The sequence below is a fragment of the Anomaloglossus baeobatrachus genome, chromosome 11 (assembly GCF_048569485.1).
Source record: "Anomaloglossus baeobatrachus isolate aAnoBae1 chromosome 11, aAnoBae1.hap1, whole genome shotgun sequence".
NCBI lineage: Eukaryota > Metazoa > Chordata > Amphibia > Anura > Aromobatidae > Anomaloglossus > Anomaloglossus baeobatrachus.
The window spans coordinates 47,690,438-47,715,542 of record NC_134363.1 but is presented as its reverse complement, the minus strand read 5'-3'; the positions used below and the strand labels follow the sequence as shown (position 1 = coordinate 47,715,542).

The 25,105-nt window shown below is 46.2% G+C and overlaps 1 protein-coding gene across 2 annotated transcripts in view; it reads right to left on the bottom strand.

The window, feature by feature from the left end:
* Positions 1 to 25,066, bottom strand: part of LOC142256871 (sodium-dependent neutral amino acid transporter B(0)AT2-like) — a 51,414-nt gene extending 26,348 nt beyond the window's left edge. Inside the window, exon 1 of one of the 2 annotated variants that reach the window (XM_075328818.1) lies at positions 24,950 to 25,066. The gene's annotated coding sequence lies outside the window, so the exon portion shown is untranslated. Of the gene's footprint in view, positions 1 to 7,763; positions 7,856 to 24,949 lie in introns of those variants that run through there. The other variant, XM_075328816.1, reaches the window with a different exon arrangement.
* Between the last annotated feature and the right edge of the window lie 39 nt (positions 25,067 to 25,105).

Sequence of the window (25,105 nt, the reverse complement as noted above, 5' to 3'; positions counted from 1 at the left end):
GCAGGACCTGTTGGGATGCAGGACCTGTTGGGATGCAGGACCTGTTGGGATGCAGGATCTGTTGGGATGCAGGACCTGTTGGGATGCAGGACCTGTTGGGATGCAGGATCTGTTGGGATGCAGGATCTGTTGGGATGCAGGATCTGTTGGGATGCAGGATCTGTTGGATAGAGAACTGCTGCTCCATGTGTTCCTCCAGTGCAGACGCTCTGGATTTCTCGCCTTCACATCAGACCATTGTCGGTCCATGTGATGAAGAAAGACACAAAGGATTTCCCATGTAACCACTTGATGCTTGCAACAATAAAAAAAGGAAGTGAAGCAACAAGCAGAGCAGGTTACTCAGACGTGCCCCGTGTGCGGGGGGCGACAGCCGTGGTGAGTCAATAACAACAAACACCACCGCTATTAAGCCAGTTCCTCCTAAATTACCTTATTCCATTGCTCAGATGCCCAACAATCCGTGCTCATTTTCCCTGCAGCGCCCCCAGAGGTGAAATGAGGCTTTGCATGTTCCCTAAAGAAATCAATGATGTTTTGGGTACATGACCCAAACCACATCCCATGTGGTGACAAATGTCGGCACCATTTTGCCGGTAAAGTCGAGGTATCACAAAGCTGACCTCTTTACAGTTTCACCTCTGGTTGTGTTCTAACAAGTCCACGTGGTAGACATCTCCGGGGCACACAGGAATATTCATGGGTGGCATCGGCAAAGTCTACGCCTTGTGCCACGCTGCTGGCTGGGAATGATCTTGGAAGACGGATCTTCTTTTACATGTCTCGCCCAATGGAGAGAACAAAAAAAAAGGCATCAAAGAAAGCCAAAAAATTGTGCATTTTTATGAAACGCTAAATATGAATCCAACCCGAACCTGTATTAATAAAATTCCCCCAGGACTGATCCGTCCTCTTCTGAAGCCGCCTCCAGCGAGTCCCAACATGTTCACTCCCGGGATTAAGTCTGTAATCCGTGTACAATGCGGAATACGATTATCTCCGGCAATTTACAGTGTCTGTGCCGCCGCTCACCATAGTCCTCCGGCTACCAATGTGCCATGAAGGATAACGTATACGGTACAGAGGCGGAGACTATAAAATGTGAGGTCTAAGATGGAGATAGTCCCGAATATACGCAGCAAATTACAGCAAGAGATTTACAACGGCCACACATCCTCCTCCTAAATGGGTCCTAAAAGGCCCCCCGGACTACGCTCCACCCCACTGCCCCCCGGACTACGCTCCACCCCAGTCCCCCCCCGGACTACGCTCCACCCCCCGGACTACGCTCCACCCCAGTCCCCCCCGGACTACGCTCCACCCCAGCCCCCCCCGGACTACGCTCCACTCCAGTCCCCCCCGGACTACGCTCCACTCCAGTCCCCCCCGGACTACGCTCCTGCCCAGTCACCCCCGGACTACGCTCCTGCCCAGTCACCCCCGGACTACGTTCCACCCCAGTCCCCCCCGGACTACGCTCCACCCCAGTCACCCCCGGACTACGCTCCACCCCAGCCCGCCCCGGACTACGCTCCACCCCAGTGCCCCCCGGACTACGTTCCACCCCAGCCCGCCCCGGACTACGCTCCACCCCAGCCCGCCCCGGACTACGCTCCACCCCAGCCCGCCCCGGACTACGCTCCACCCCAGCCCGCCCCGGACTACGCTCCACCCCAGCCCGCCCCGGACTACGCTCCACCCCAGCCCGCCCCGGACTACGCTCCACCCCAGCCCGCCCCGGACTACGCTCCACCCCAGCATGCCCCGGACTACGCTCCACCCCAGCATGCCCCGGACTACGCTCCACCCCAGCCCGCCCCGGACTACGCTCCACCCCAGCCCGCCCCGGACTACGCTCCACCCCAGCATGCCCCGGACTACGCTCCACCCCAGCCCGCCCCGGACTACGCTCCACCCCAGCATGCCCCGGACTACGCTCCACCCCAGCCCGCCCCGGACTACGCTCCACCCCAGCCCGCCCCGGACTACGCTCCACCCCAGCCCGCCCCGGACTACGCTCCACCCCAGCCCGCCCCGGACTACGCTCCACCCCAGCCCGCCCCGGACTACGCTCCACCCCAGCCCGCCCCGGACAATTCAAGTCCCCGCTCTATCCCAGTCGTGCTCTGCAGACCCCAGTCCCCGGACTCAGCTTCAGCTCAGTCGTGCTCTGCAGAGCCCAGTCCCACGACCCTGCTCTGTTCCAGTCATGCTCTGCGGACCCCTATCTTGGTATCGTAGGACCCCAGTGATCAGCAAACTATCCCCTATACTATGGGAAGGGTAATAATTGCCATGTTTAGCACCAGCAGATCTAGATTGTTTTAGACTAATCACTTTATGTCCGATGTGACAATGATGAGTTAGATTTAGAAGGCCTCACAGGCTCGGAAATTGTGCAGAATATTTCCTAAAATTCCAGGAGAGCAAATTCAGCGCCAACAGAAATCTTCAGCTTCTAATATTCTAAATGATTTTATGACTTTCACCTCCACAACTGGTTTCCTCCAGGCGGGGGTGAGAGTGGTAAGACCAGACTTACGTAAGGACGATCTGCTGACACAACAGGTAGGAATGAGAACGACATATAATAACCTGCCTCTTGTTAACATCGGAGGGAAATATCCTCCGCAGGAATGTTACTATTACAGTCACTTTACCTAAATACAATCTCTGGCTAGCCAGACGGTGATCTTAAAGGGTTAATATTCCCATCTTCATACATGCATATTGTTGGATAGAGCTTGTAAATACAAGCACTTTTGCCATTTACTGCTTGTTAAAATTTGCAGCCGTTCTTGAGATATTAACACTTTTTCTTTGGTTGCCTAGGAGACCGACCACCTCTGCTGACTAGCTTGTAAGCCCTGGGCTAAAGCTAGAGGTACTGGGAGCTAATAACGTGGTCCAGCAACACTGGCAAGCTATTAGAAAAGTGTTTGTAAGCTGTGTGCATATTTGGCCATGGAATCTAAAGTGTAATGGTGGTCGGTTTCCTAGGCAACAAGATGTAAACATAGGTAAAAATGTTAATATCTCGAGAACGACTGAAAATTTTAACAAGTAGTAAATTGCAAAGTTGCTTGTCATTACGAGCACTATCTGAAAATGGCCATTTATAAAAACATGGGAAACCCCTTTAAATTGCTACTTTATGGAATAGACATCACATGGCGTCTTATTACTTTCCCCTTTCCATATTGCTTCTCGTGATGGCTACAAAAGGTCATATAATCAGTGATTCTAGCTTGGTTAGTCAGAAATCCAGAATACCATGCTTTACACTACAGCTTTGCTCGTGCAACTTTGTATAAAGGTAAACCATCTCCAATCCTTACATCAGAGGACAGACAGGAGATCCTTGTACACATTAAATGGTGGCATTTATCAGTCCAAGTGCTTGTCTAAGGGGTGGGGGAGGGGGTCAGAAAGAACCTAACCATTAACATAGTACCATGGAAAGAACCTGACTTCATTAAAGCCTACAGGGGCTTCCGCTTTTTTAGAAAGATGCCTCGACAATAAGATCGTGTTGGGGGAACTGTGCCGTAAAGGTTTCAATCCCATCGGCGCCACCACGGGAAAAATTAAAAATGGCTCGTTTTGTGTTTACAGCCCCTGTGCAGACCAATGTGTCTCCATAGTAACAGACTACAAACAAACCTTGTGTAGTCTGATCCCCAAACCGAAAAAAAATGACTAAAATTGCACAGCTGTACACCAATGTACCGTACTTTGCTAAATTATTCAAAGAGATAAAAATAATCCTGTTAAAAATGGATGAAGCACGCGGGCGGCGAAAAATGGTCTGTAATTTGCCGGCTCCGCGCGTGAGGTGTCTACAATTTTCCCATCCATACCTGGTAATTACTGAACAAAGCCGTAACCTAAGCTGGTATTTCGTTTCACAATGTCACCCTCCCCGTCCACCGTAGAGGCCGCTAGGTTTATTTTTGTGCCTGTTGTCAAATATCAGAGTCGCTCCTAACGTCTACATGTACTGACCCATGACCATTACATAAGGGTATGCTCACATGGAAAAAAAACCCCAACATTTTGGTGCATATTAAGCACCAGAATCCTTCTAAAAAATCATCCATGGAAATTTCCATTGGGTTTGTTCTGCCAGCACTATAGGACCCGGGACATCCTCTTAGCAGTTATAGTGCAGCTCCAGCTTGTAATATAAGAATTTGCTCACGTTTCGGAACACAATAATATACAGGCAGCCTCTATTACAGGCTATAGGCCGACGTAAGGACTGAGTGACCTTGTCTGGGACCGCCCAAGGACGACGGCAGGAGACTGGAATGTAATTAAAAGTTTCCTAGTAATGAAAATATGCATGTAAGGAATTATTGAAAAACTACAACTCCCAGCATGCCCTGATTGGGTGCTGTATAAGCTACCGCATTACTCTAGTTAATTAACTTCATCTGTAGTGGGATCAGACTGAACGATTTTTACATGTCTGATCTTCACCTTTACCAAGATCAGCGGCATCAAGGGAGAATAGCAGCTGATTATCTCCCTCCTTCCATAATGTGTTCGCTCATCTGTTATATTAAAGAACTGATCACATCTGTGCCCCACTAATCCGGTAGCATTTTAGGCGCATGCCCCCAAAACTTCCATAATAACAGCAATTTTTTTCTACGTCATATGTAAATGAACAAACAAATAAACAGCTGCACTCTGAGATGCTAAGGTATACAGAGACTGGATATAGGAATTTGGATATGCATTACTGCTAAGGAAATAAACTTAAAAATGGAGACAGAACAAAAAAGAGCCAGTTTTATGTGAGCCAAGCAGCCAGCACCAAGGCGTATCTCATAAGCTGGGTCCCAATCTAGTAATACCTCTTTCCAGTCTGAATAGCCAATAATTTTATCGGTGGGTAGAAACCTGCTATTAGGAATTTAAGCTGATGAGGAGTGCTCAGTCAGAAAAGGCATGACCCCATAATCCGCAAGAAGAAAACTGATGGAACTTCCTAATAAACAATTGTGAACAGGTGCATGCTGAACATGAAATATCTAATAAATAAACAGCTGCACTCTGAGACGTGAAGGTATACAGACATTGAATAATTAATTATAGGAAATAATTAAAAAATTGAGACAGTGTATAAAAAAAGGTCCAGTTTTATGCGAGCCCAGCAGCCAGCATTAAGGCGTATTTTGTATGATGGGTCCTTATCTGGTGATGCCTTTATCCTGGGTGAATATCCTACAGTTTTATGGGTGGGTAGGAACCTGCTCCTAGGAAATTAAAAATCACCTTAAGCTGATGGGTAGGAGTCTTCAGTCAGAAGGAATGACCCCATAATCCAAAATAAGAAAACTACCAGCACTTCCTAACAGACAAGTGTGAACAGGTGCATGCTGGACATTGAATAAACTAACAAACAGCTACACTCTTAATTTCCTAGTAGCAGGTTCCCACCCGCTCATAAAATTGTAGGTTATTCAGTCCAGATAGAGGCATCACTAGATAGGCTAGTTTAAAGCAAACCCAGTAGCCAGCATCAAGGTGTATTTCATATGCTGGGTCCCTAACTAGTGTTGCCTCTATCCGGGATGAATAGCCTACAATTTTATGGGTGGGTACAAATCTGTTTCTAGGAAATGAAGAGTATGGCGGTTTGTTAGTTTATTTTATTTCATGTCCAGCATGCACCTGTTCACATTTGTCAGGAAGTGCAGTCAGTTTTTTTATTTTGGATTATGGGGTCATACCTTCTGACTGAGCCCTCCTACGCATCAGCTTAATACGATTTTTAATTTACTAGTAGCATGTTTCTACCCACCCATAAAATTGTAGGCTATTCAGCCTGGATAGAGTCATCACTAGATAGGGACCCAGCATACGAGATACACCTTGATGCTAGCTGCTGGGCTTGCATAAAACTGACCCCTTTTTTTACGCTGTGTCTCAATTTTAATTATTTTCTTAGCAGAAATATTTCCAAATTCATATAGTCAATGTCTGTATACCTTCGCGTCTCAGAGTGCAGTTGTTTCATTGTTAGTTTATTTCATGTCCATCATGCACCTGTTCACACTTATATGTTAGGAGGTGCAGTCAGTTTTCTTATTTTGGAATATGGGGTCATCCGTTCTGACTGAAGACTCCTACCCATCAGCTTAAAGTGATTTTTAATTTCCTTGTAGCAGTTTCCTACACACTCATTAAATTGTAGGCTATTTTGCCTGGATAGAGTCATAGATAGATAGATAGATAGATAGATAGATAGATAGATAGATAGATACGAGATACGCCTTGATGCTGGCTGCTGGGCTCACATAAAACTGGCTCTTTTTTTATACGCTGGGTCTTAATTTTTTAATTATTTCCTATAATTATTAATTATTCAATGTCTGTATATTTTCACGTCTCAGAGTGCAGCTGTTTATGTGTTAGTTGATGTCATGTTCAGCATGCACCTGTTCACACTTGTCTGTTAGGCAGTTTTCTTATCTGTAAATGAACGGTTAGGAGTCCAGTTCATTTTAAAGAGTCCGGCGTATTCATGAACTTTGGCAGTATCTCCACCGATTGATACCAGCACCTCCGAGATGCGTTCGTCGAAACCCCGCACATGTGAAAGTGGCAAAATTGTGCGCATGAACCTATTACACCTTGCAAAGATGTCGTTTGGAGGGGGGGGTGCGAAAAGCAGACGGCGGCACATACAGATCCGTTTGGATATTTGTGCCAGATTTTGGTACATGTCTGTTGTGCCCATGATTGACCGCATAACTGGTTCTCGGGAACGGTGTGGGGCAGTAGTGTAGCTACTGGGGGGCAGAGGGTGCGACCGCCCCAGGCCCCGTGCTCAGGGGGGCCACAGTGGGGGGGACCACCCGGAGCTGTGCTACCGGTGTGGGGGTCAGATACTGTATTTTGGTCACTGCATTCCCTCTCCCCCCCAAAACAAAAGATGCAGTCGAAATGCTGTATGTACCCCAAAACGACAGAGAAAATGGAGTAAATGGAAGACGAGGGGGGAAACAAAAGGCAAAAAGTGAAAAATGCCGGCGGTGGGACGGGGTTAGGCAAAGTCACGAGGGTAATGGATAAAGAGAGGCAAGCGCTCCCCAATAGTGACTAGAAAATAAAATGGTGGCATGTGCCGTAACAACTGTATTACATGCCTTAGCGACGGCCCGTAACTTAGCAACAGCGGCGCTCTGAGAAAACTGACCATTCGTACAGAGTGAAGCTGATTGACGGCTGTCTCACTGTTAGAATAACATTAAAATTATCCCAAAAAGTGACCAAATGTATACAAGAAGCCATTATTGCCCTTAGCAACAAGACAGCCATAGAGCCCTATTGCTGCCTAGCAACCAATCACAGAGCAGCTTTCATTGCAAATTCGGCTCTGTACATATGTAAGCCGCGCTGTGATTCGGCCAAAGTAACCAATCATAGAGCAGCTTTCACTGTAAATTCGGCTCTGCACCTATGTAAGCCGCGCTGTGACTTGGCCAAAGTAACCAATTACAGAGCAGATTTCATTGTAAATTCCCCTCTGCACATATGTAAGCTGCGCTGTGATTGGTTAATTGGGCCAAAAATGTCAATTTTTCATTTACACACGTTTTATAAACCTCCCGCATTGCTGCTCGCCGCCAGCCCTGTCCCCGCCTCCACATGCTTTCTATGACAGTTCTGAATGACAGTTACCTCCCCTTTGTCAGTATCTGTCCCCGGTTTTTCCCGTCCCTGTCAGTCCGTAGCAGCATGACACATACCGTTATTATTAGGGGAGATGATTTTCTGTATAAAACCGGCAGGAACCGCAGAATAAATGTCACTAGAGCAGAACAAGCGTGGAAAATTCACTACAAACACTAGAGGACCAGCGCGCATAATCTTGTCTCCGGTATAGGCGCCATTTTGGCGTCTACATTCCCATTGCTTCTTATGCTTTGCGGTCTTCAGAAAGATGGCGCCCGAGCACCCACAGAATATTGCATCAGCCAAATCTTATTGGAGGATGTGTCCTTACCCTAAACGTAGCTGCAGCTCCGAGGTGTCCTCTTTTTTTTGTGTCTCTGACACCTGGCTGGTTACTGTATCCGCTGCCATAAGGAGAGGACCAAATACAGACCTGTACCCCTTCATTTCAGCCCCTATTTATCATTATTCATTGGATGTTTAAGGGATGGTTTTGTTGTTTTACTTAAATGTATGTTAAAATAATTTTTTCAATTGGGTTTCATTAACCCCTTCACCCTACCCCCCCCAACGATTTTCCGTTTTTTTTCCCCCTTGGTCCGAAAGCCATATTTTATTTTTTTTCCATCAATATTGCCATATCAGAGCTTATTATTTGCAGGACAAGTTTTACTTTTGAATGAAACCATTAGTTTTACTATATAGTGTACTGAAAAATGGGAAAAAAAAGTCCAAATATGGAGAAATAGTGAAAAAAGTGCGATTGCATGATTGTTTTTGGGATATTTTATTCACCGTGTTTACTATACGGTAAAAATGATGTGTTTCTGTGACTCCCCAGGTTAGTACGCGTTCGTAGACACCAAACATGTATAGCTTTACTTTTATTTAAGGGGTTAAAAAAAAAAATCAGACGTTTGTCCAAAAAAAAAAAATTGCACTTTTTTCACCAATTTCTGAGACCTGTAGCGTTCTCATTTTTTGGGATCTGGGGCTCAGTGATGGCTTATTTTTTGCGTCTTGAGCTGATGTTTTTAATGATACCATTTTTGTGTAGATACGACATTTTGATCGCCTGTTATTGCATTTTAAAGAAGTTTTGCAGCGACCAATAGACTTAATTTTGCCATTTGGAATTTTTTTTCTCACCACGACGTGCACCGATCAGATTAATTTATTTTATATTTTGATAGATCGGGCATTTCTGACGAGGCAATACCAAATTTGGGTATTTTTTTATTTTTTTTTATTTTATTTTCAATGGGGGTGATTTGAACTTTTATTTTTTTTATTTTTTTTCATATTTTTTAAACTTTTTTTTAAATTTAGTTATTTTACTTGTTACCCTAGAGGACTTTATCACTGTGTGTCTGATTGCTTGTGGATTTCTGCTGATCAGAGCAGCATTGCTCTGATCAGCAGAAATGCAGCATTCCTGTGAGTGTCGGCGCTCACAGGAAGTGAGTTCTTCGCAGGGTCAGGGGTCATCAGCTGACCTTGTGCTACCATGACAGGACATTGGCGCCCTGTAATCTTGTCATAGGGCTGGGGAACGGTGCAATCCCTGCTGCGGCCATTTCAATCGCGCTGTCACTGTTTGACAGCGCGATCAAAGGGGTTAACAGGCGCGGGTGGATCTCCGATCCACCTGCGCCTGTTAGCCATACATGTCTGCTGATCACATCAGCAGGGAATACCGCGGGCTTGCCTCTGGAGCTCGCGGTAACCAGAGGGAGGCGACCAAGGACATACCAGTACGTCCTTGGTTGTAAAGAGGTTAAACATTTTGCATTCTTGTATTTACAGATATTTTGATTCCCGGAATATTCAGCTTTGTTCATAAATCAGCCCAGAAAAGACAAATTCTCTCGTTCTACCATCCTAATGCGCTCACTGATGGACCTCAGTTCACTCATTTTGCAGCCAGTGCTGCACAGAGGTTATAGAAGGCACACAGTGTAACGTTTAAATAATTTTTAGCCCAAAATATATGCAATTAAAGGGATTTTTTTCTCACAAACAAAATTAATTTCTTCGGCGCTCCATTGGGAGACCCAGACGATTGGGGTGTATAGTACTGCCTCCGGAGGCCACACAAAGCATTACACTAAAAAGTGTAAGGCCCCTCCCCTTCTGGCTATACACCCCCAGTGGGATCACTGGCTCACCAGTTTTCTGCTTTGTGCGAAGGAGGTCAGACATCCACGCATAGCTCCACTGTTTAGTCAGCAGCAGCTACTGACTATGTCGGATGGAAGAAAAGAGGGCCCATATAGGGCCCCCAGCATGCTCCCTTCTCACCCCACTTTTGTCGGGTGTTTGTTAAGGTTGAGGTATCCATTGCGGGTACGGAGGCTGGAGCCCACATGCTGTTTTCCTTCCCCATCCCCCCTCAGGGCTCTGGGCGAAGTGGGATCTTACAGGTCTCCAGGCACTGAGACCGGGCTCCATCCACAGACCCAGAGAACCTGCTGGATATGGAGCTGAGTATCGTCAGGGACAGGCCCTGCTACATTAAGGTACTCTGTGTCCCCGGGCAAGCGCGCACACACACACCAGCATTGCTGGGAGTGTTAGTGCGCCGGGGGCAACAGCGCGGAGCGCTCGTGCTATTATTCACTACAGCGTTGCTGAGTGACTTTATGTATTGGGAACTGCCGCGCCGGCCGCTGCTGGGTGTTTTTTACATTGTGGCGCGGCTGGGACTTGTGGTGCGCCGGGGACTTCCGCGCTGGCCGTGCACATGGACGGCCGCGCTTATTACTCGAGTCCCCGGCTTTGCGGCCTAGTTTTCGTTTCGTTCCCGCCTCCAGCCCTGCCAGTCAGGGGAGAGGCGGGACGCTGTACAAACAGTCAGCGCCGAGGGCTGGAGTCTGCTTTGCATTCTCCAGCCCCCTTCACTGGACACAGTGGGACGCCAGTTTCCCGCTCTTGTCTTGGGCACGCCCACGGCCTGCCCCTCGTCACACGAGCTGGAGAAGGACGCCGGCAGCCATTCCTGCACGCAGTCCGAGCTGGGGAACGCAGACATGCTCTGGGCAACCACTCACAGGGCTCTGGCGACCACACACCCGCGTTATAGGCGGGCGGTAAGCAGCACCTGAAGTGCTGACCCCACTAAATACCGAAGTGTCCATTTGTATTTTATGCTTGTATGCTATACACTGCACTGTACGGTCGCTATCTTTGGCTATATGCCCTCCTAGATGGCGAGATAACAGCAGCAAAAAAGCAAGGGTGCTAAGGCACAGTTTTTCTAGGCTGCTTGTATTGCATGTGCTGAAGTGTTCATTTGTACTTATGCTTGTATGCTATACATTGCACTGTACGGTCGCTACTTTTGGCTATATTCTCCTAGATGGCCGGACAACAGCAGCAAGAAAGCAAGGGTGCCAAGGCACAGGCTTTCTATGCTGCTTGTATTGCATGTGCTGAAGTGTTTATGCTTGTATGCTATACATTGCATAGATGGCTAGAATACAGCAGCAAAAAAGCAACACAGGCTTTCTATGCTGCTTTTCCTGCATGTGATACTGTTCCACTGACCCCCATTGTGTGCAATGCTCCCCTGTAGCACTTGGTCAGCCGGGGTCTCTACTAGAGGTGGCCAAAGGAACCACCTGTGAACCCTGTCCAGGGACAGGGACGGAGTTGCAGTTTCGGCTGATAGACTTTGCAGTCCAGACAGGCCATGGGCAATCTTGATTAATGCTCCCTGGCCACCCTCATTTGGAACACGGGAGGACTCTCTGTATGATGAGGCAGACGTAGCTGATCAGGGCTTTGGTCCTGACACCGCTCTCAATCCGGATACACCGGATGGTGACGCCATAGTGAATGATCTTATAGCGTCCATCAATGGAATGTTGGATATTGCTCCCTCAGCTCCCCCAGTGGAGGAGTCAGCTTTACAGCAGGAGAAATCCTTTTTTCAGTATCTCATGCGTATATTGAGTACTTTTCTGGCCACGCTGACTTCAGAGAAGCAGTTCAGAAACACCACGCTTACCAGATAAGCGTTTTCTCCTAACGTATTAAGGATACACGTTATCCCTTCCCCCTGACGTGGTAAAGCGCTGGACCCAGGGTCCAAAGGTGGATCCCCCAATCTCCAGGCTTGCGGCTAGATCCATAGTTGCAGTGGAGATGGGACTTCCCTTAAAGATGCCATTGACAGACAGATGGACCTCTGGTTGAAATCTGTCTGTGAAGCTATCAGCGTGTCGGTTGCTCCGGCATTCGCAGCCGTATGGGCACTCTAAGCTATTTCAGCTGGTCTTGCGCAGCTGGTCTTGAGCACATGTACATCTGTGCCGCAGGTGGTGTCCTTAACCTCGCAATGTCTGCATTGCGACTTACCCTAGTAATGCTGTCCTGGGGGGACAGTCGAGGTTTCGGTCCTTCCCAGGCTCGGGCAGGTCCCAATTGTCCTCGTCCAAAAGGGCTCAAAAGGCTCAGAGGGGCTCAAATTCCGGCCGGGCTCAATCACGCCCAAGGAAGGCTGCAGGAGGAACCGCTACCAAGGCGGTCTCCTCATGACTTCAGCTCTCTCTCTCCGCATCCGCGGTTGGTGGCAGACTCTCCCGCTTGGCGACATTTAGCTGCCGCAGGTCACAGACCGGTGGGTGAGAGACATTGTGTCTCACGTGTACAGGATAGAGCTCTGTTCTCGTCCTCCGGCTCGATTCTTCAGAACTCCCCCCCCCCCCCCCCCCCCCCACCGAGCCGATGCTCTTCTGCAGGCAGAAGGAGTGGTAATCCCTGTTCCTCTTCAGGAACAAGACACGGTTTTTTCCTCCAATCTGATTGGGGTGCCAAAAAAAGGGTGGCTCTTTCCGTTCCCTTCTGGACCTAAAACTGCTCACCAAGCACGTGAAGGCCAGGCGGTTCCGGATGTAACCCTCCGCTCCGTCATTGCCTCAATGTCTCAAGGAGATTTCCTTGCATCAATAGACATCAAAGATGCTTATCTCCACGTGCCAATTGCTACAGAGCACCAACGTTTTCTACGTTTCGTGATAGGAGACGACCATCTCCAGTTCGTAGCTCTGCCATTTGGTCTGGCGACAGCCCCACGGGTTTTTACCAAGGTCATGGCGGCAGTGGTAGCAGTCTTGCATTCTCAGGGACATTCGGTGATCCCTTATTTAGACGATCTACTTGTCAAAGCACCCTCTCAAGAGGCATGCCAACACAGCCTGAATGTTGCGCTGGAGACTCTCCAGACTTTTGGGTGGATCATCAACTTTTCAAAGTCAAACCTGGCACCGACTCAATCACTAACGTATCTTGGCATGGAGTTTCATACTCTCTCAGCGATAGTGAAGCTTCCGCTGGACAAGCAGCGGTCACTACAGACAGGGGTGCAGTCTCTCCTTCAGGGTCAGTCGCACCCCTTAAGGCGCCTCATGCACTTCCTAGGGAAGATGGTGGCAGCAATGGAGGCAGTCCCGTTCGCGCAGTTTCATCTGCGTCCACTTCAATGGGACATTCTCCGCCAATGGGACGGGAAGACAACTTCCCTAGACAGGAAAGTCTCCCTTTCTCAGACGGCCAAGGATTCTCTGCTATGGTGGCTTCTTCCCACCTCATTATCACAGGGAAGATCATTCCTGCCCCCATCCTGGGCAGTGGTCACGACAGACGCGAGTCTGTCAGGGTGGGGAGCAGTTTTTCTCCACCACAGAGCTCAAGGGACGTGGACTCAGCAGGAGTCCACCCTTCAGATCAATGTTCTGGAAATCAGGGCGGTGTATCTTGCCCTATTAGCCTTCCAGCAGTGGCTGGAAGGAAAGCAGATCCGAATTCAGTCGGACAACTCCACAGCGGTGGCATACATCAACCACCAAGGAGGGACACGCAGTCGGCAAGCCTTCCAGGAAGTCAGGCGGATTCTGATGTGGGTGGAGGAAAGAGCATCCACCTTATCAGCAGTTCACATCCCGGGCGTAGAAAACTGGGAAGCAGACTTCCTCAGTCGCCAGGGCATGGACGCAGGGGAATGGTCCCTTCACCCGGACGTGTTTCAGGAAATCTGCCGCCGCTGGGGGGTGCCGGACGTCGACCTAATGGCGTCTCGGCACAACAACAAGGTCCCGACCTTCATAGCGCGGTCTCGCGATCAAAGAGCTCTGGCGGCAGACGCCTTAGTGCAAGATTGGTCGCAGTTCCGGCTCCCTTATGTGTTTCCACCTCTGGCACTCTTGCCCAGAGTGTTACGCAAGATCAGATCCGATTGCGGCCGCGTCATACTCGTCGCCCCAGACTGGCCGAGGAGGTCGTGGTACCCGGATCTGTGGCATCTCACGGTCGGCCAACCGTGGGCACTACCAGACCGTCCAGACTTACTGTCCCAAGGGCCGTTTTTCCATCGGAATTCTGCGGCCCTGAACCTGACTGTGTGGCCATTGAGTCCTGGATCCTAGCGTCTTCAGGATTACCCCAAGGGGTCGTGGCCACCATGAGACAGGCTAGGAAGTCCACTTCTGCTAAGATCTACCACAGAACGTGGAAGATTTTCTTATCCTGGTGCTCTGCACAAGGAGTATCCCCCTGGCCATTCGCGTTACCTGTCGTTCTTTCCTTCCTGCAATCTGGGTTGGAAAAGGGCTTGTCGCTCGGCTCCCTTAAAGGGCAAGTCTCGGCACTATCCGTGTTTTTTCAGAAGCGTCTAGCACGACTTTCTCAGGTGCGCACGTTCCTGCAGGGGGTTTGTCATATCGTACCTCCGTACAGGCGGCCGTTAGATCCGTGGGATCTAAACAAGGTCCTTGTTGCTCTCCAGAAGCCGCCCTTCGAGCCTCTGAGGGATGTGTCACTTTCTCGACTCTCACAGAAAGTGGCCTTTCTGGTAGCGGTCACGTCTCTTCGGAGAGTGTCTGAACTAGCAGCGCTGTCATCCAAAGCTCCTTTCCTGGTGTTCCACCAGGACAAGGTAGTGCTGCGCCCCATTCAGGAGTTTCTCCCTAAGGTGGTATCCTCTTTTCATCTTAATCAGGATATCTCCTTGCCTTCCTTTTATCCGCATGCAGTTCATCGGTATGAAAAGGATTTACATTTGTTGGATCTGGTGAGAGCACTCAGAATCTACATTTCCCGCACGGCGCCCCTGCGCCGCTCGGATGCACTCTTTGTCCTTGTCGCTGGTAAGCGCAAAGGGTCGCAGGCTTCCAAAGCCACCCTGGCTCGATGGATCAAAGAACCAATTCTTGAAGCCTACCGTTCTGCTGGGCTTCCGGTTCCATCAGGGCTGAAGGCCCATTCTACCAGAGCCGTGGGTGCGTCCTGGGCTTACGACACCAGGCTACGGCTCAACAGGTGTGCCAGGCAGCTACCTGGTCGAGTCTGCACACTTTCACCAAACATTATCAGGTGCATACCTATGCTTCGGCGGACGCCAGCCTAGGTAGAAGAGTCCTGCAGGCGGCAGTTGCCTCCCCGTAGGGGAGGGCTGTCTTTGCAGCTCTAACATGAGGTATTTCTTTACCCACCCAGGGACAGCTTTTGGACGTCCCAATCGTCTGGGTCTCCCAATGGAGCGCCGAAGAAGAAGGGAATTTTGTTACTTACCGTAAATTCCTTTTCTTCTAGCTCCTATTGGGAGACCCAGCACCCGCCCTGTTGTCCTTCGGGATTTTTGGTTGTTTTTCGGGTACACATGTTGTTCATGTTGAATGGTTTTCAGTTCTCCGATGTTACTTCGGAGTGAATTTGTTTAAACCAGTTATTGGCTTTCCTCCTTCTTGCTTTTGCACTAAAACTGGTGAGCCAGTGATCCCACTGGGGGTGTATAGCCAGAAGGGGAGGGGCCTTACACTTTTTAGTGTAATGCTTTGTGTGGCCTCCGGAGGCAGTACTATACACCCCAATCGTCTGGGTCTCCCAATAGGAGCTAGAAGAAAAGGAATTTACGGTAAGTAACAAAATTCCCTTCTTTTACTCAATAGATCTTGGAATAATAATAAGTTCCACAATTGGATGTGATTAAAAAAAATGTTCCTGTGCTGAGATAATCTTATAAATGTGTCCCTGCTGTGTACTGTGTAATGGCTGTGTCTGACCACAAAATGTGGCAGAGTTTTTGTACAATGTTAATAATAATATTTTTATTTATATAGCGCTAATATATTCCCACATTCAACACATTTATCAATGGTAGCGCCGTTAATTTTTTTAGGATGAAGATGTATTTGCAATGGGGCATACCCGCAACCTCCCAGGATAGCTTCCCAAATCTGGGAATATTCGGCTGGATTAGGGACGGCTGGGAGAAATGCATCATCTCGCATCCCAAGATGTACCGTATTTTTCGTTTTATAAGACGCACTGGATTATAAGACGCACCCCTCTCTTATATTAGCTCAGCATGGGTGAGCGGTGGAGGTAGAAGTGCTCAGAAAGGCAGTAGGCGGGGTAGGCAATCCTGTGGGCTCGGAAGAGGGGGTGTCGCGGCTCATGAGAGTGAGTGTGCAGAGGGTCGGCGATACTGCGGGCTCGTGGGGTGTCACGGCGGCAGGCGCAATTGCTCTGCTGGCTCAAGAGGGCCAATGTGAGTCAGCGGAGGGTTGGTGATACTGCAGGCTCGTGAGGTGTCACGGCAGCGAGCACCATTGATCTGTCAGCGGACTGCAAGCTCCATTAAATCGCCGGCAGACTTAAAGAAAATGGCCGTGGATGCGGCAAATGCACAGATTGACATGAGGGAATCCTCTCTGCGCATGCGCCACCTCCGCGGCCATTTTCTTGAAGTCCATCTCGTCTGCTTTGAATCTCCCGCAGATCAATGGCGCCTGCCACCGCGATACCCCATGAGCCTGCAGTATCGCCGACCCATACTGACCCTCTTGAGCCGCGACACCCCATCCAACAGGAGTAGCAAAAATGACTGCATCTTTCTGAGCCTAAAAAAGTTAACAACACTTCACCTGAACCAACATGTGTATGAAGCCTTCATCTGTGGTCACATAATGTCACACCAGAAGCGAGGGGACTCCCGGCGAGCGGTGCAACACCAGGGAAACAATACAATAGACGACCGTGGCACTAAGGTGATGGGAGCGAGTCACCTCCTTACACTCACCTGAGGCTGATCCCTGTACTCCTTACCATCTCTTTACAGGTCCTTCCCCCATGCGCCGTCACGTTCCTAGGCCCTCAGCTCACCCTGACTAATGTGAAGGCCGATCTCACCACTACAACCAACACGAATGAGGTGAGACAAACAGGTAGGGAAATATACAACAAATAGCACTCCATGGGTTCTTCAGCAGGAAACTTCTCAGCTGCAAGAGAAATGAACACCTAAGCTTCTCCAAAGCCAGGCTCCTTCAAAGTGGTCCGTATAGAATTAACTATAGCCAGCATAGGGAGGAGTGGTCATTTATATCAGAAGGGAGTGGCTGCAACTGAGATTACAACCTGATAGAAAGGAACCTTAACCCCTTCATCACCGGATGGCATTAAGTAGCTCCAATTCAGGGTAAACGATGAGGCGACTAAAGAGGATCTGCAATAAATTCTGATCCCAGATCCCCCCAAGATCACTCAGGCCGTGACACATAAACGCCACTACCCTGCACGAGACACATTCACTTGTCCAGTAATCATCCGTGAGAACGGATCCTTTGGCAAAAAAGTTGTGCAAACACAATTGTTTTGTCCTTTGCAACAAAAGTGTCTGACTTCTACCCACGATCTACCATGATACATTTTGGTCAGGATTAGTAAATCTGCCGCACTGAGTTAGGAACCACACAGTCACTAAATCTTGGCTGCGGCCTTCCTGACATCCCCAGTTTTCTTACTGACGCGTGGTTAACAGGAGTTGGCATATCTGGGAACGCGTGACCTTAAAGTTCTCTAGAACATTTACTTATCACTCTGCGCAGATCACAGTACAAGCAAAACCTTAAATGTATTTGCTTTATTACAGAGGAACATCAAATAATAAAATAATACTGCCTAATGCCGCAGCCTTATGCACACAGAAGCCGCGGTGGGATGAAGGTGCCAGATTAGGCTCGTATAGTCCACGTACAACCAGGTCTGTACGGCCGAGATCTAAAAAGAACTTACTACATATCCAAAAAGTCCGAAAACTGGTATCAGGGCCGCCACCAGGGGGGGACAAACAGGACTCTAGTCCGAGGCCCCAAAAGAAGGGGGGGGCCCGTCACGCTTCATTTATTGGCTTGTGTGGGAGGTGTGGAGTCTCAAGGGGGCCCCAAAATTATGCCAGTCAAGGGCCCCTAAATTCCTAGTGGCAGCCCTGCTAGTATGGCTAACTTGTGGGTCTGCACCAACCGGAGGATCATTCTCCATGTGATCGTGTTCAACTAATTGACCGAGGTAGAGGCAATGAGCGGTAGTAGTGGACAAACTGGACCACGGGGGGGTAGGGACCCTTTACTGGGAGGGGCTTAACCAAGCACCTACCGCGAGGTGGACGCTAGGTACCACTCCTAGGGCAGTGACCAGTACCCCCATAGCAGGTATGGACACAGGTAGAGGCAGCATGACTAAGGCAGGAGGGCACGGACCGATATAGTGGGCGCAACAGGGACAAATAGGTATGGGAAAGCAGGTATAATTGACAGGACAGGAGCTCGGGACCTGACAACTGACTAGCTAGCAGACTAGTATACTGCCTCACTGAAGGCGTTGCGCAGGACCATCCCCTTATGGGAGGGTGCCTTAACTACATAGTGACACTCAGCCATAGACTGAGAGACATTTACTGGAAATAGCACACTGACCCTTTAAAATAAGGGCCAGTGCACACGTACTAAGCACATTCCCGAGTAGGCTATGTGGCCTCCATAGGCCCCGGGGTCAGAGGGAGGCAGAGGAGAACATGGGTGGCTGCGGTGAAGGACACAACCCGGCAGCGTCGGTGAGTAAGTCGGCATCATTGCAATGATGCCGGGGCTACACCAAACACCAACTAACTGTATACGAGACAGAGACGCATCCAGCGAGCCCAATATAGGTGGAAACAGGTGGGCAATGGAACATATATACAGGAGCACTCTGGTACCAGTAGTACTCAGGGACATAATTCACCAGATCATGGACTGGTGTCAGTCACCTGTATTGTATGCACCATACTGAGATTGTAACATGGCCAAGGGCAGTAGTCGTGGGCGAGGAGGTCATCCATGGTCCTGGATGGGTGTGTGGACTAGTGCTGGATAGGCATTACGCTTTTGCAGGCCGCATGATGCCGGTGACTCCGGCTGACCAGGTGTGCGGACTAGTTCATAAGTGATGAAAAGTTTTGTTTACAGTTCGTTGCCTAGGTGACTGACCCCCGCTGTTGTGTACTGTGTAATCAATGAGCTGAAGCTGGTCAAGATTAGGAGGTAACTATGCTAACAGTGCTTACAAGTTCAATAGAAAAGAGCTTGTAAGCGCTGTTCTTTGTTCTGCTGTCTGGCAGTTAGTGGTCGGTCTCCACGCCAACCAGCTGTAAACAAAGAAAAAAAAAGTGTTAATATCTCAAGAACGGCTGTGAATTTTAATAAGCAGTAAATTGCAAAACTGCTTGTATTTACCAGCACTATCCAGCTATATTCATGTAATACCTTTTGCACCATATTGACAAAGGTCCTTCGCCACTACTGTATGCACCAGGACCAGTATATGATCACTTTATGGCTATGAATGCTCTATTATGTTCTGAGTTCTTCATCATTGTTTTGAGATGGATTTTCCCTACTCTTAGATGACTTTGGTGTTGGATGTAGAGTATGGCTGAAGTCCCATGTACCCTATTTCCCCAAAATAAGACCTACCTCGAATTTAAGCCCTAGTTGGATTTTTTGGGCTGTTTGGAGTATGCGTAAAATATAAGCCCTACTCCAAATATAAGCCTTACTCCAAATATAAGCCCTACTGCAAATATAAGCCCTACTCCAAATATAAGCCCTACTGCAAATATAAGCCCTACTCCAAATATAAGCCCTACTCCAAATATAAGCCCTACTCCAAATATAAGCCCTACTCCAAATATAAGCCCTACTCCAAATATAAGCCCTACTCCAAATATAAGCCCTACTCCAAATATAAGCCCTACTCCAAATATAAGCCCTACTCCAAATATAAGCCCTACTCCAAATATAAGCCTTACTCCAAATATAAGCCCTACTGCAAATATAAGCCCTACTCCAAATATAAGCCCTACTCCAAATATAAGCCCTACTGCAAATATAAGCCCTACTCCAAATATAAGCCCTACTCCAAATATAAGCCTTACTCCAAATATAAGCCCTACTTGTGGTTCCATAAGGAAGTGTCCAAGTCTCCTATATCACATTGCGTTTCGCTGCTTCATCTGGGGCTAGTCTACCACACTAGTGTCCGACTAAAAAGATGGACCCCATGGAAAAGAATATCAAAAGAAATCCAAAGTCTCCTATATTGATTCAATTAAATCAATTATAGTTGTTGTTGTGTGGGAACAGCTGAATCTCATTTTTAAGGTAATTAAATGGAATCTCCTGATGAAGCCCTGAACGGGATGTGAACCCAACCCAGCTCCAAACCGTCCCAACTCCCAGTTCAGCTCTGCTGATTCATGCAGTTAATCATTTCCACACCCTTGGTGGGACTTTTTGTTTTCCCATTTTAGTTGCATAACATACTGGCATTTTATCAATATATACAAAATATATCCATCCCATTATCGGGCAGGTTCTTCTGCATTCTCAAATCATCTCAAAAGTTCTGTGTATCCCAATATAGCATATAGGTAGTTAGTACATGGGACAGACATGTTGGATCAATTGTAGCTCAACAACCTTAGTAATATCCTATTACAACGGCCGGGATCAGAGATAACTCAGATCCTGGTCATCACCAAAGACAACAGTAATAAGTAGCTGATATTATAGATCCTATAGGATTTATCACAGACACTTTATTAATCAATGATACACAATGGGCTGATTATTGTATTTTTGTGCTTTTTTTGGTCTATTGTCTCGTTTTTGGCTGATTCTTTATTGCATTTTTGTGCTTTTTTTGTCTAGTTTTTGGCCTATTTTTCTTGCATTTTTATGTGCTTTTTTGTCTAGGGCTGATTCTCTATTGCATTTTTGTGCTTTTTTTTGTTAATTTTTGTCTGATTATTTGTGGTTTTCTGTTTAGTTTTTGGTCTATTCTTTATTGCATTTTTGTGCTTTTTTTGTCTATTTTATGGTCGATTCTTTATTGCATTTTTGTCTAGTTTTTGGCCTATTCTTTATTGCATGTTTGCCCTTTATTTGTCCCATTTTTGCTGATTCTTTATTGCATATTTGTCTAGTTTTTGGCCAATTCTCTATTGCATTTTTGTGCTTTTTTGTTTGGTTTTTGACCAATTCTTTATTGCATTTTTGTGCTTTTTTGTCTATTTTTTGGCTGATTATTGCATTTTTGTGCTTTTTTTATTAGCTTTTGGCTGATTTATTTATTGCATTTATGTGCTTTTTCTTGTCTATTCTTTATTGTATTTTTGTGCTTTTTTTGTTTAGTTTTTGGCCTATTCTTTATTGCATTTTTGTGCATCTTATGGACGATTCGTTATTGCACTTTTGTGCTTTTTTTTGTTTAGTTCTTGATCAATTCTCTGTGTCGCATTTTTGTTTTTTCTTGTCTAGCTTTTTGCCGATTCTTTATTGCATTTTTGTGCTTTTTTTGTCTAGATTTGGACAATTCTTTATTGTATTTTTGTTTTTCTTTTCTCTAGTTTTTGACCAATTCTTTATTGCATTTTTGTGCTGTTTTGTCTAGTTTTTGTCCAATTATTGCATTTTTGTGCTGGTTTGTCTAGTTTTTGTCTTATTCTTTATTGCATTTTTGTGCTTTTTTTTCTAGTTTTTGGCCGCTTCTTTATTGCATTTTTGTGCTTTTTTTCTCTAGTTTTTGTCCGCTTCTTTATTGCATTTTTGTGCTTTTTTCTCTAGTTTTTGGCCGCTTCTATATTTCATTTTGTGCTTTTTTTCTCTAGTTTTTGGCCGCTTCTTTTTCATTTTTGTGCTTTTTTGTCTAGTTTTTGGCATTTTGTGCCTGTTTTCCCATTTACACTTCACTCTTCTGTTAATTTGCACCTTTAATTAAAGTACAATGTATACTTGTTCCCATGTTTTTCCCCCCCAGTCATTATGGGCAAAGTTCTGTGTCTCTTCGGATGATTCATTGTTTGTGACTGTTTAAAAAGTCCCAAAATTTCTTAAACAAATGTACTCAAGTCTCTCTTTAGAATGAGTTTCTTGTACATTGAAATTTTTGTGAAAATTTTGTGAGATTGTATCAGAAAATCTAGTATAGTTAGCCAAGTGGGAGTAGTCCTGATGAAGACTCATAGAGATAAGTTGATGACCACGCCCAATTGGCTAAAAGACTACATTTGCAGAACGGAAAGAGAGGGTCAAATTTTAGGAACGGAGAGGCTCAGGAACAGAAGAAAAGTAACACCAGATTCAGGAGAACAGTGTCATTTACAACAGGTAAAAAAATAACATGGTTGTGTGGATGTGATGGTGGAATATGGAGAATTGTGTATAATTTTGTGTAGGTTCGTATTTTAGGTGTGCTGTTCTGTCCATTCTGTATTCCTTGTGTGTATATTGTCCTGTTTGCAGGTTAATCACCCCCTGCCGGGCTATTGTCACGGAGTCTGGGGGAGGGGCCTGGGATCCACCTAAACTCTCTATTTTATCTGGAGATTAGTCAGTCTGGCCGAGCAGGAGAAGAGAGAAGGAGTCTGTCTGAGAACTTCAAGAGACAAGAAACAAGATTGATCCTCTGGGGGGGGAGAAGCTGCGGCCACACGCAACACCCCAGAGAGCCATTGAGAATCCCCGATTTCCCTGGAAAAGGACTGCTGGAGAATCGTGACTGATCCCCGAGTCATTTATCCCATTACTGGACTATATTCGTGTTTCTGGACTATTTTACCCTCTGTGTGGTGGATCATTTTGTAGACTCTCTGATTTCCTTGGAATAAATGTTCTTTGGAGTGTCACTCATCTCTCGCTCTGTTGATTGCGTGATATTGGAGAAGGATCCCGTCACAATATTTTTTCTTTAAAGTTAGGTACAGACTGATAGAATAGTTTTGTTAGAGGATGTCCAGATAAAGAACTCTCCTACAATGGCAGCTGTTTTGTGAAAGAGGAACCAGAGTCGTATGAAATCTCATCCACATTCTGCAGAGATAATCAGAGTCAAAAATTGACTGGTGCTGTAGATGTAAAAATCTGCAGTATGTCAACTTCTGCTGCACATTAGTACTGTGGATTACACAATTCTGCATTAAAATCAGCGCCATAATCTGCACTAGTTTACAGCAGAAAGATCAGTCCACTTTGTACATCTAGGGAGATTAGCTACAGTGCCATGGGTTCTTGATTATGTTGCGCACGGGGAACATCAAGATCTTTGGAGATGAACTTGTAACCTTAAGAAGGCTCAGACAGTTCTCTTCTCCCCTTTCTGTTCTCCATGCTTAGTGTGGCACACACAGACACACAATGCAAAAATTAAGTCAACTTCTCCCCTTTTTATCTTGTTTCAGGTGGAATTTTCATATTGCCCAGATTGTTGATATTTTTCACTAATCTTCAGACAGTTCTCTTCTCCTCTTTCAGTTCTCCATGCTTAGTGTGACATACAATACAAAGATTGAGTCAACTTCTCCCCTTTTTATCTGGTTTCAGGTGTGATTTTCATATTGCCCAGATTGTTGATATTGTTCAACAATCCTCAGACAGTTCTCGTCTCCTCTTCTCTTTCAGTTCTCCATGCTTAGTGTGACACACAATACAAAGATTGAATCAACTTCTCCCCTTTTTATCTGGCTTCAGGTGTGATTTTCATATTGCCCAGATTGTTGTTATTTTTCAACGATCCTGAGACAGTTCTCTTCTCCTCTTTCAGTTCTCCATGCTTAGTGTGACATACAATACAAAGATTGAGTCAAATTCTCCCCTTTTTATCTGGTCTCAGGTGTGATTTTCATATTCCCCAGATTGTTGATATTCTTCAAGACTCCTCAGACAGTTCCCTTCTCCTCTTTCAGTTCTTCATGCTTAGTGTGACACACAATCCAAAGATTCTGTCAACTTCTCCCCTTTTTATCTGGTTTCAGGTGGGATTTTCATATTGCCCACATTGTTAATATTTTTCAACAATCCTCAGACCGTTCCCTTCTCCTCTTTCTGTTCTCCATGCTTAGTGTGACACAAAATACAAAGATTCTGTCAACCTCTCCCATTTTTATCTGGTTTCAGGTGTGATTTTCATATTGCCCACATTGTTAATATTTTTCAACAATCCTCAGACCGTTCCCTTCTCCTCTTTCTGTTCTCCATGCTTGGTGTGGCACACACAGATACACAATGCAAAGATCGAGTCAACTTCTCCCCTTTTTTATCTGGTTTCAGGTGTGATTTTCATATTGCCCACATCTGTTAATTGCAACAGCTGACTTTGATCGAGTATCACATGCTTGAAACAAAGTTGTTTACCCACAATTTTGGAAAGGTGCCAACAAATTCTGTCTGGCCATTTTTGGGGCTTTGTGTGAAATCATATCCAATTTGCCATTTATTTTCTCTCTTTTTTTGTGTTGTTCCAATACACATAAAGGAAATAAACATGTCTATAACAAAACATGTGTCATTGCAATAATTTTCTGAGAAAAATACTTCATTTTCTGGAACACATTTGACCCATGACTGTATGTCAGGACATATACACACATGGATAAGATCTAAAGCAGCCCATTGGCACCTGTAGGATAAAATATATACCTCGCCTCCTCAATAAACATACACATTTAGCACGCTACACACCACTGATGCCGCTTATATCCAGTAAAGGAAAAAAAGATTTTCCAAACTATTTTTTTTCCAAGATGACTTTACATACATACAGTATATATATATATATATATATATATATATATATATATATATATATATATATATATATATATATATATATATATATATATATATAGAGAGAGAGAGAGAGAGAGAGAGAGATATATGTTCATATGGAATTATAAAGATCAGAGGTGACATATGTCTGTAGCCCGGATAACATATTGGACACATTGAAAATACAATATGTCGATAATTATAATATCCTGCACAAATATTAAAAAAAATGTTTATTTTTTTTCCAACGTTGCAAAAAAAAAAAATATTTTATGGGCATTTGTAGACTAAATCCAGCAATGTATATAAAGTTACCGCGTCCATGGTTCCGCACTTACTTGTGTGGCCTGTGCCGCGGCGGTCCCTTTTCTAGGGTTCTTCCTCCTCCTCAGGGGTCTTCTTACCTGCAGCGATCGGCCAGCTGTGTGCGCAGCACGCCACGTGGAGATGTGTTGGCATTTTTCAGTCCACGCCTTCTCCCCTCCTCGTCATAT